Source organism: Citrus clementina, unplaced genomic scaffold, assembly GCF_000493195.1.
Source record: "Citrus clementina cultivar Clemenules unplaced genomic scaffold, Citrus_clementina_v1.0 scaffold_1, whole genome shotgun sequence".
In the NCBI taxonomy this organism is placed as follows: domain Eukaryota; kingdom Viridiplantae; phylum Streptophyta; class Magnoliopsida; order Sapindales; family Rutaceae; genus Citrus; species Citrus x clementina.
Window position 1 is genome coordinate 10,783,889 of NW_006263303.1, and position 12,497 is coordinate 10,796,385.

At 33.4% G+C, this 12,497-nt stretch overlaps 1 pseudogene; it reads left to right on the plus strand.

The window, feature by feature from the left end:
- Positions 1–11,576: 11,576 nt before the first annotated feature.
- On the plus strand, positions 11,577–11,677 carry LOC112096020 (annotated as a pseudogene).
- Positions 11,678–12,497: the final 820 nt, after the last annotated feature.

Sequence of the window (12,497 nt, forward strand, 5' to 3'; positions counted from 1 at the left end):
TTTCACCCAAACTATGTGAAATTATAGAATGACCCAAAATATTTAAATAGTTTCAAATATGTCTAAATTCGAAATTTAAAACACTATCAAAGATTTAAAAATACTTTCATTTTAGTCCAAAATACTTTAATTCCATAACATTATTTTCTTATTATAAAAGCACAATTCATAAATCTTTACTTAATCAATACATATGGTTTGTTATCATCAAAATCAATATTTATAGCCATACAGGCTAACATCTTTTTCTTTTTTAGTAGGTCGTTTTCTTTCTTTCTCTGAAACCAAATGTGCCTCTCTCACTTTGAAATCCTTCATTTCTTCAATTTTTATGCCAAATCAAGCCTAGGAAATCATCATACTTTATCTCTAGATCAATTTGATCCACATTTCATCAATTTTTAATAAATTGAAATTTCAAATCACTTTCAAACATCATTTGCTTCAGTTTAATCGGTTCATTTTAAGGATTTTTCATTTATGTGTAGTCTAAGTAGACAAACTGGAAAGGGAAAGGAGAAAGGCAAACAATCGGCACCCGAATCAAAACGAGCACGACATGATGATGATGATGATGATGAGTACCTTGATTTCGAGTCAACACACTTTCCAACAGCACTAATGGCCAGCCATTTCTTCCTCAAGTTTATGCCGCCTACGGTACTTCCTTTTTATTATGTAGAAATGGCTTACATGACTTCTCTTAGAATTTATAATTAAAATTTGAAGGAATTGTTGGAAATAGTTGGTTGGGCTAATGCTTTAATTATTGAGGAGAATGTGTACCCAGACTTAGTTAAGGTGTTTTAGTCGATTATGGATAATTTTGCAGAATGTCAGAATTGAGTAATAACTAACGTTGGTGGTGTTCCCATAGAATTTGGTGTAGGTGATTTGAATTCTATCTTAGGGACTCTAGGTGATGGTCTTAAACTGTATACTTCTAGGAAAGCTCTAGTGTTTTCTAGTCAAACATATGTAGATGTTGTTAGGAACATTTGTGGGTGTGTTGATTCAACTGATAATATTAGTAACATCCATCTCTGTGCCTATTGTCTGTGTTTATAGTCTCGTGTTATATATAGCATACTTTAGCATGTTGTCACTACTAGGAAGTGGCATGCAGAATAGATCACTCGTTTAGATGTAGCTTTGATAGATTCTTTGTTATGGGGTCGTTCGGTTAATGTTGGATACACTATCATTCATCGTATGCTTAGTATTCCTGAGGTCACTAACCACTCCTTTCCATATGATAACTTTATAGCTATGATTCTTAGGCATTTTAGAGTGCCCATCGACGAACCTACTTTTGAGCCCACTAAACATTTAAGGGATGAGGCCATATGTAGTTTGGGATATGACTGCATGAATAAACAATGGGTGAAGACTTTCAAGAATAAGTATACTTTGATTACTCTTGACAACCAGCATACACTCAACGATGTCATACCTCCCAGTTAGTAGCCTAATTTTTCTTCACCACTACGACCTCACGGTAAACATATAAATCCACATCTGCCTGCACATGGTCCAGACGTATCTACTTCTACCATACCTACTTCAGACACACATACTTCCAGAGAGGTTACTCTTCAATAATTGCTTAAAGAGTTAGGACACTCTCTGTACAACAAAACAAGCTTTCAACAACACATTTTTGACGAGCATCAGCATCTCTTCAAGTAATAGCAATAGATACCTAATGGCCAGCGACTTTCATTTGAGCATCTTGGTGTTCCCTATCCATTTTTACCACCACGATCAACCCAATAGCTCATATTTTATGTTCTATTTTTGTATTTTGCTCTGACACAACAAAATTTTTATCATTATCATTATCATGTGCGATGGATAATATTTTTTTTATTAGATATTGTTGATACTGCTTGGTTTAGACACTTTGGTTCAATGCTTATTGATGCTTGTCTTGAGTTTTTGATGATTGATAGGGGGAGTTCACTTAAACTTTCGGGCATGATATTGGTTCTATCGTGGTAATTTTTCTACTCTCTTTTTACATGTTAGTCTTTTTTATGATGAAGAGGACATAGTATATGTATTTTGAAGTATTAAGCATACATTTTTGAAGTTGTGAGTACTTTGAAATGTTGAGAATATGTTTTTAAGTGTTTTTTGTGGAAGTGTTGAGCATATGTTCTATTTTGAAGTGCTTGTGTTGAGAATACATTTAGGATAAACAATTGTAACACACACACACACACACTTGCAGGGGTAGTTTTAAATTTGAAATTTGTTAGTCCATTTGATTTTTGTAACATATGCATACATTCAAGGGGTGCCCTTATAAAAGTTAAAAATACATAACGTGTTTTGTCATAAGAAATGGGGAGATCATTAAACTATATGGTTATATAGCATTTCAATTTTGATGATAACAAACCATGAGTCATGGGTAAAATATGAAATATACATATTCTTTTATTTTGTTTTTAAAACAAGAAAATGAATGTTGAATTTTCTTTTAAAAGTTCTTAAAATTGCTTTCTTTGTATTTTCTAGAGGAAAATTCTATCATGTGAATATAATTCCAAATTCTCGGTATAAGCACGTTTCTGTAAAAGTTTTTTAGATAGAAATTCATTTCTATGCTCAAACGGTAATTCGCTATAATCCAAATAGTAAGCCGATTAAATTAAAACTAGCTTCTGGACATAATCGGCATATTGCTAAATGGAAAGTGACAAACCGATTGCATTAAATTAGCTCTCTAGAATCAAATGGTAAACCGATAAAGCTGAAGCGGCAAACCAATTGCATCAAATTAACTCTCTAGAATCAAACGATAAACTGATAAAGCTAAATCGGCAAACCAATTTCATGAAGATGATTTATTGAAATCAAGCGGCAAACTGTTTTCTTAAAGTAGTAAACCACTTAAGCAAGAATTTCAAATTTTAGCCATAACTGTAAGTGCCACATAAGCAAATGGTAAACTGTTTACTGGGAAGTAGTAAACTGATTATACCCGAAAGTCAACAACGGCTAGCTTTATTGTTCAATCTATAAATAGCAAAGAAAAGCACTTTTGAAATATGAATTTTTGGCTATTTTTATCAAAGTTTAAAGAGTCTTGAGCTTTTATTTGCTTATATACATTCATTGAATCTATGTTTGAGCTATCATTTGTAAATATACACTTGTGAAAGTGCATTTCTTGTAATTTGCATTTCAATATCAAAATTAAGTGATTGTAAGTGTGAGGAAACACTTGGTGAGAAAGTGTGGGATCATCTTTAATTGCAAAGGTTTATTAACACCTTGGAAGTCAATTGTAAACTTCTTGAAGCCTTAGATTCTAAGTCTTCAATAGTGGAATCTTCAATCTAGGTTTGCTTGGAGGGTGTTGATGTATGCGCGTTTTGCCAAACTACATAAAAACTTCGTGTTTGCCTTCTCTCCCTTATCTTTTTAAACTTATTCATTGTTATATTTACTGTTATTGAATCTCTTAAGGAATTAGTTTAAATTATTTTGTGATTTCATTTGTTTAATTAAAAAAATATTCACCCTCTCATGGGTTACTTGACTAGAATTTCAAGAGCAAATCCACTAGCCTAAGAAAATAAAATACAGAAATTGAATTAACATACTAAAATATAACTCTAGTAAAATCTAATCAATAAAAATTGAAACACTTGCTAAAATAATTGTCGTGCATCATTCCTTTAGTAGTAAAAGAAAACCCATCATTGAGTTTGAGTGCAATTTGGAGCATTGAACTTGTAGTTAAGCATCAATTCCTCTTGATACTTGAACCCATATCCATTGTTGTTTATCTTCCTTGAAATTTGAAAAAGCCATATTTCATCTTCTTTTTACATTTGCTCATGACATTTATAGAACATGAAATCTTAGACAAATGAAAAACCATTAAGCCTATCAAGACTTTCACCAAATCTCTCTCAATAACACCTGTTAATTAACTTTATCCTTGAACCAAATCTTCTTCAAGTAGAACTTTATGCCTTCAATGTATAACCATATTGATAATTGGTTGTGACATTTCAACTTGAATTGGCTGCACAAACTCAATCATATTGTAGGTTAAATGCTCAAATCAAGAGTAGAAGTTACCTCTTCTTTTATAATTATAGACACATCTCAATCACTTCCTCTTAGGAAATGATTTGTGATAGTTTAAAATAAAGGAACTGATACATGGCTGATGGGAGTTCTTGATGGTAATAAATGTGCGAAATCATAGTTAAAATAAATAGATGATTGTTTGAAAGTAAACAGATTACCATTTAAAAACATAAACTCAAGAAATAAAACAACACGTTATCGATTCACCAATTCAGAATAATGGATTACCGATTAAAAACAGAGAGGTTGTTTGTGTTAACAGATAACCATTTAAGGTTAACGGATAACTGTTTTTGCTCGCCGTTTTCATGCGATAAAACATTATTCCTAGGTTTTCTTTTTCGTTTTCCAATTGCCACCTCATCATTTTCTCTCTACCGATGGCATCCAAGCCTTATTTCCATAAAATTCTCACTTTTCTTGCATTTTCTAGCCATATTGAAGTTATAGAATTATTTATAATCACTTTTAGGACATTTCTAACTGATCAAAACATCATTTCAAGCCTAAAATCTCAAAACCCCAATTTGAAACCCTAGTGATGAACTAAACCGTTTTCTTTAATTTTTGTTGGTTTTTCGTCACTTTTCACCAAATTGAGCATCCAAATCACTTCTTATACCCTTTATATTCATTTTAATTGGTTCAATTTTTTAATTTCATCAAGTTTCAAAAATTCCCATTATTGCATCCATATCAATATCTGAAACCTCAAGGACAAAAAAAAAAAAAAACAAGCTGCAAGGAGGAACACAATACCTCATAGGGAGACTTATGACTTTGAGAGAATCCATTTCTCCACTACTCCCTTGGCCAAATGCTTCCAAACTCACTTTATAGGTCGTAAGGTAATTAATTCTTACTTTGTGGAATTGGATGATTTTGAGAAGTTGGTTCTGTGTGGTAGAAGTTTAAAGGCGTTGTTGGAACCTTGGGAGAAGGCTTCCAATACTCACTCATTGTTAAAAAGAAATTCTTTTAGATCTCTTTGAAGAAAAAATATTTAAGAGGCGCTCTTCATCTTAGAGCCTTAATTTTCATGAAAGTTTGGTTTCTCTCCAACTAAAGTATATGTTCTAAATAAGATAGTAGATTTACTATTTTTCATGTCGCGAAGTTTGTTAACCCATATTTGATGATATCATTTTATTAATAATATAGATGTGAATTATGTTAACCCATACTTTTTTATTATTGTTTTACTAATATGGATGTAAAGTATGTTAACTCATATTTGATGTCATTAATTTACTTCTAATATGGATGTGAATTATGTTAACCCATAATATTTGTTATTATTTTGTTAATTCATTTATTATATTATTGTTGTATGATGGTTAAATATAATCTATAATAATAGCAAGTTACAAACATCTATTGCCTCAAATAACCATGAATTGACCTCATTATATGATCAATCAACTGAGTCCACAAAGAATGAGGTTTTATTAGCATCATATGTACTTGGCACTTATTTCGACTCAGTAAATGATACATAATTATGGTATAACAATTATGCCTGAATAATTGATTTCGATGTGAAGAAAGATGACATACGACATAAAGGAAAAATGTCTAGATGAATCATAATTCATCGGTAGGTTTGTCATATGGAAAAGCTTAAAGATGGAAAATATGCTCAAAATTATAGTAAGATGCAAGAACCATGACTAATCACACTACTGGTTATCGAGCATGATTCAAGTGAATTATGATGAATTTGTTAGTAAATACATTGTGAAAGAATCCAGGTCTGGATATAGCCATACTTTGGCTTTTGCTAAGGAAGTCCATCTTATTCATTCACATCAGAAAGTTAAAGATATGGAACTTGCGTAAGCTAAGACATTAAAGCATATTGGTGTTAAAATGTGTCAATTTATAAATTACAAGGCTAATCAGGTTCCAGGGTAACACAACCTAAGGTGTACTCGCTGAGATGTTCAAATTACACCAGATGTTTGGACTCGTGCTAAAGTTAAAGATTTTGATTCAAACATAATTATAGTATACTTTGCTATAAAAGCTTAATATGAACTTGGGCTATGTTTTGGGTAGACACTTGATGATGAAAATAGGCTATGGACTGATTGTATAACATGTTATGACTCTCAATGTTTTGGTGATGTTTTGGCATTTAAGGCAATGTACAAGATTAAGTTATATCAAAAACCTCTCATAACACTTGTTGGCATATGCTATTATCGTAGAATTACAGTCTTCATATTCATATCGTTTACAAATGAGATAGTTGACTCATACGTATGGCTACTTCAGACTTTCTTGTCTGATATAGATGTTGTGAAAATTTTATTGAACTTGCAAGTGCACGAATCTATTGTAGAATACATCAACAGTGACGAGTGTCGATCTGTTAGTGTATAAATACTAATGCTATTGGTGTCAATGTGCAAGTGTACACAACAAGTAATAAAGTGATGAGTATTTAAGATCGTCTCCATAGGGATTGATGTTATCAGATTTGCTACAACAATCTTAACAGTGCATATTTTGTGCTAAAATAAAATAAACAATTAATGAAACTAATATACTAATTAAAATAAAAACGTAATAAATAAAATGCAACAAAGTAAACTATTACGTCAAGCTCAAGGATAAAACTAATAGGAATATATAGTAGTTGAGTGAATAAACTCTTCTAATGGTCTTGACTATTTTCTAATGGTTGGCTCGGTTGTTACAACATTTGCTACAGCACTGGGCAGAATCCTTATGTATCCTCAGTCGTCGCATGTTGGATATCTTATATCTATATGCAACTTAACAGTGATCAGTTGCTATGCCAACATAAGATATAACATTACACGCTTAGGTTCTATTTACCCTACAAGGTGAATCCTTATGTCTAGTTCATCACTAATCTTAAATCAAGCATGACCCTTTTGGGACTCAAGTAAAACTCAATCCGGGAAACTAAATTTAAGATCAAGTGTTGTTTTGATATATTCCACTAAGATAGGCCCTTGTGCTGCTCTTCATTAGCTAGTATCATTAAATGGGTGATCAACCGAAATAACGAATAAAATAAATACTATCAAAACAAACTGCTCCAGTAAACATGCAGCAACACATATTTCTAGTCAATAAACCATCAAGATTGTTTATCACTTAACCACAAATAAATTTAGTTCATGGTTTGTAAAAGAAAAATAAAGAACAAAGTTTCAGCCATGAAACACATCCCCATAAATAAATAGAAAACGAGAAAGCAAGAGAAGAATAAAAATGAATGAGCTCCCAATTGATTTCTGCAATTTTCCTCTTGTGCAGCCCTTAATCTCTCTCTTGAATCTTGTTTTTCTTTTGTTTCTTTGTGGTTTTTCTCCTTGGGTGACGGTTCTCTCTAATTCTTATGATGTGTGCTTCTTTTATAGTTGAAAATTAGGGTAAACGGAAGCGTAGGGCGTGCATAAGTCAAATTAGGAAACTGCAGATCCCAATTATGTAAGTATCCCGCACGAAATTTTCTCTATCGTTGTTCCAAGATTGCTACAGCAACGGCTACAGTAATGGTTGCTACAGCAACGGCTACAACAACTGCACTGTTCAAGATTTGTTTCAATTCTTTTATAGCCATGTTCTTCTTCCTTTTTGCCAGCCTATTGCATCAGCATTCCTTCCATGAATTATAAGCTTCTGGAAACCTACAATTATGCACATAATTTGAGCACAAATTACTTTAAATCAAGCAAAACTTATTAAGACTAAACTAAAATGAATGTTTATGCAAAATGTAACAAAAATGCAATAAAAACACATCATTTACTCTCTAAGTGATCTTGATTTAAGTCTAGAATTGCCATAATAACTCTCATTTCATAGAGTTATCACACCCCCAAACTTAAATCGTTACTTGTCCTCAAGTAATGACAACAACACACACTCTATAATTACACAATCATGCAACAAATAACTTAACTCTGTCATCAAATTTGCAAGGATTCTTCCACCTTTAGACCACACTCTTAATCATACAAAATTGCCATAGTAGTTCAATTCTAGACTTAGGCTTCATTCTGTCCAAAGTGTGTATGTGCCACTTTGATCAAATTCCAGAGGTGCTATAATATTGCATAAACTTTTTGTATACAATTCAGAGGTAGAACACAAATATATTCACATATGGGGGAGCAGAACTCACAATTATATTCAAACTGTGCTACAACAATAATAATTTTTTTTCAGTTAAACCCTTCAATGCAACATTGAGCTTTCATGTGAATGCCTATCACTTGTAATGACGACACCCAATTACTCATTCAAAGTACATGTCAGATTTGCTACAGCAACGCATTCAGGATGTTATATCTAGGTCTTACCTTTGGATGCCTTTGACTCAAGGCTGAACATGGGGCTCATGAACAGACCAGGTTACTCAGTATCCTAGGCAGCAGACCTCTTTATTTTTCATTCTTTCATCACCAAATTTTTTTTTGCCTTTTTCTTTTGCTTTTTTAATTTTTTTTATATATAATTGTTGCAGCACTGCTCATAGCTCTTGTTTCCTTTGGACTCAAGTTTGCATATGGGGTGCATACTCAACCCTGGTTACTCAGCAACTTAAACCATTGGAGCATAATTTATTTCATAACAGGCACAATCCAATAAAAATTTTCCCCCAAACTTGAGATATTTTCTACTCTTTTTTTTTTGTTTTCCTAGCTCTGCTACAGGATTCTCATAAAACTCAACCAAAGTCTAAGTGTCGAGACATAATTTCAACCTCCATCTATAACTATCTCTACTTGGCATTCTCATGAATACTAAATAACACTCAATTTATCTTCATTAGGTTTTCAAATCCCTACACAAGTATTAGATAATAGAGCTTCACACAACACACAACACAAGCATAAACACATGCACTCAGAAACACAACCCCTCCAAATTTGAGTGGTGTTGTGCCCTCACAAGCACACAAAACAAAACCACATAAACCAGATATGCATACACTAAATAAAAGGACATGCAGAATGAATTAGAAAATTAAAACTAAATGAAAGAAAAGTTTTACAGCAAGAAGTAAAATAAACTAGCGGTTAGGGGTACTGCCTTGTTTCTGGAAGCATGCTGCAGCATAGGTTGTAAAGGGTCACTTTTTCTTGGATATACTTCTCAAACACTCCTTATCATAAAATCTGATCAATCCATTTGCTGCTGCAAAAGCAAGAAATGCCTATGTTGTTTGAGAATCTTCTGTTATATGTCATGCAGTAAGTGATGCTGCAGCAATTCCTTCATGCTCGTTTTTTTGTATTTTTTTTGTTTTTTTTTTACCTGCTACAATTTAACACAAAGACATAAAAAATTAGATGCACACTTAAAATAACAACAAGACAAATTCAATAATTTAAAAACTAAATTTAATGCTTTAAAGAGTTAAAACAACTTCCCTTATTGAGTTGCCTCCTAATTAGCGCTTGATTTTAGGTCTTTCAGCTTGACCTTTCTTGTTTCCTCAACCTGGAACCTTCACGAACCGATCTTTCTTTAGGCTGTTCACATCATCTCCTATATAGTGCTTCACTCTTGGCCTATTAACCTTGAATTCTTGTTGGTCTGGAGTGAGTTTCTCGCTGGATTTGCTCGTCAATTCTTAAGGGTTGCTTCTCTCCTGACCATGCTATGTTAGCTGCTTCATGATCTTCATCATCAAGTTCTTCAAATGTTACAGCATTGATTTCTTCCTTACTGCAGCAACTGTGTAATCTCTCTGCTACAACAACGTCCACAACACTGATAAAATTACAATCTTCAATCTCATCGGGACTCTTCATGACATCCAGCACATTGAATGTAACTTGCTGGTCATTCACCTTCATGGTTAATTCTCCTTTTTGAACATCAATTAAAGTCTTTCCCGTGGCTAAGAAAGGTCTCCTTAGAATGATTGTCACTTCTTTGTCTGCCTCAAAGTCTAGCACAATGAAATCCACTGGAAAAATAAATTTATCCACCTTCACCAACACATCTTCAATCTTTCCTTCTAGATATGCATGAGATCTGTCAACAAGTTGTAAAGTTATTGTTGTTAGTCTACATTCACCAACTCCCAATTACTTAAACACTTATAAAGGCATGAGATTGATGCTAGCCCTTGAATCACAAAGTGCTTTGCCACTGTATTTAGTGCCTATGGAGCATGGGATTGTGAAGCTTCCTGGATCCTTTATCTTCTGCGGTATCTTACTCTGAAGCATTCGGCTACACTCTTGTGTTAGAGCAACTGTCTCAAATTTTCCAAGTCTTCTTTTCTTTGTCAAGATATCTTTAAAAAATTTCGCATAATTTGGCATTTTCTTTAGAGCTTCCACAAAAGGAATATTGATATGTAATTGTTTCAGTACTCCCAAGATTTTGCTGAATTACTTATCTTGTTCCTACTTTTGAAATCTTTGAGGGAAGGGTGGTGGGTACCTAAACTACTGTGCTGCAACATGTTGTGCAGACTGCTTTTCTTTTGTCATGTTCTGGGTTGGTGCTACAACCTCGTTATCCACAAGTGTTGGATAATCATTTTTGGCAAATGCTGCAGCTTGACTGCTCTCACCAGTGTGTTGTGACGTGGAGGATTGTGACTCTTTTTCAATTTGAGTTTCTTTCTAGATTGAAGTGGGCTCAGCTCTTCTTTTTGGCACCCCAACGGGACTATGAACATCCTTTCCAAATCTCAAGTTAATCACTTTACAGTGCTCTTTCCCGTCTCTTTGTGGGTCCTCTGTATTACTGGGTAAACTACCTTGAGGTCTGTTGCTCAATGCTGTAGCAAGCTATCCAATTTGATTTTCCAAGTTTCTCAACGATACAGTATGACTTTGGACAACTGCTTCATTCTTCACAATATAATCCTTAATCAAACCTTCAAGGGAACTGAGTTGATTATTGTTGATGCTTATTTGCTCTTGATTTTGTTGATAAAATCCACAAGGTTGAGCAAGTTTGTTCTGTCCACTGAATGCTGCAGCAGGCTGATTCTGATTATTCCATGAAAAGTTCAGATGTTGTCTCCATCCAGGGTTGTAAGTGTTTGAATATAGATTGTCTTAGTTCTGTCTATTGAAGCTGCCCACATAATTGACTGAAGCTGGATTCCCAAGACAATTATCAAATAAGTGTCCCTCTCCATAATAAACACAAGAGATCTCGGCAACTTGGTTTACAGTTGCTGAAGCAGTGGTCATAGCTTTCACCATATTTGTTAATGAGGTTACTTGGGCTGACAATACTGTCAAGACATCTACGTTATGTACTCCTGCTATTCCTCTTGCCGCAGCTTGTCTGGTTAATGGCCACTGATAGTTATTGTTGGCTATTCTCTCCAAAATTTCATAAGCCTCATTGTAAGACTTAGATAACAAGGTTCAATTTGCTGAAGCGTCCACCATCAATCTAATGCTTGGGTTGAGACCATTATAGAAAGTTTCCAACTGTATACAGCAAGGAATACCATGATGAGGACATCTCCTGAGTAACTCCTTAAATCTCTCCCATGTACCACACAAGCTCTCATCTTCAAGCTGATGGAAAGATGTGATCTCATTTCTCTCAAAATTCTTCATCTTTCACTCATTTTCTTGTTAAAATCAATCATCCAAATCATTATTCATCTATTGCTCCTTCAATTTTCGTTCTCAAAACTTCATTTCATCAACTCTCCACATTAAACCCAAAATCAAAAACCTAACTCTACCTGTTTCTCTCTCTACATTTTCAAGCTTCCTTTAGCCCATTTTTTATCCAATCTACATCATATATTAGCTTCATTCATCTCTAGGATCAATTTTCTTGGCTCAAACAAATCCATTTCACTCAATTTTTGTAAACCCGAAATTGCATATTTAAGCTCTTTTTAGTCCACTTTTGATCCAATCAACACCATCCATTATCTTAAATCATCTCTTGGACCAATATAATCGGTTTAAAATCATCCATTTCACTCATTATTTTACAAAACCGAATTTGTGTATTTTGGGTATATGCACCTACATTTTCATATGCATAATTATGGATTACGGATGATGATTGTTTAATATTTGGATATGTTATATTTGGATGATGTTTTATGCTTAATTCTTATGTGTTGCTTGATGACTTGGTGAAGTTGTTGGTTTGTTATAATTGTTTAAACTTATATGGAAGTGTTTTTAACCATGTTGTGTATTTGAAGATTTGTTCATTTTAAGGGGAGACTATGCCGAAAGTTTTTTTTGCTCGCACAAAATTGGTAATATCTTTATCGACTTATTTTTTATGCTCTTGTTTCGCTTGCATCTATCTATTTTTTATGAAAGGGGAGATAAATATGACATGTTTTTGGATAATATCATTTTGGTTAAATTTTTTAATTGGCCATATATTTAGGAGGA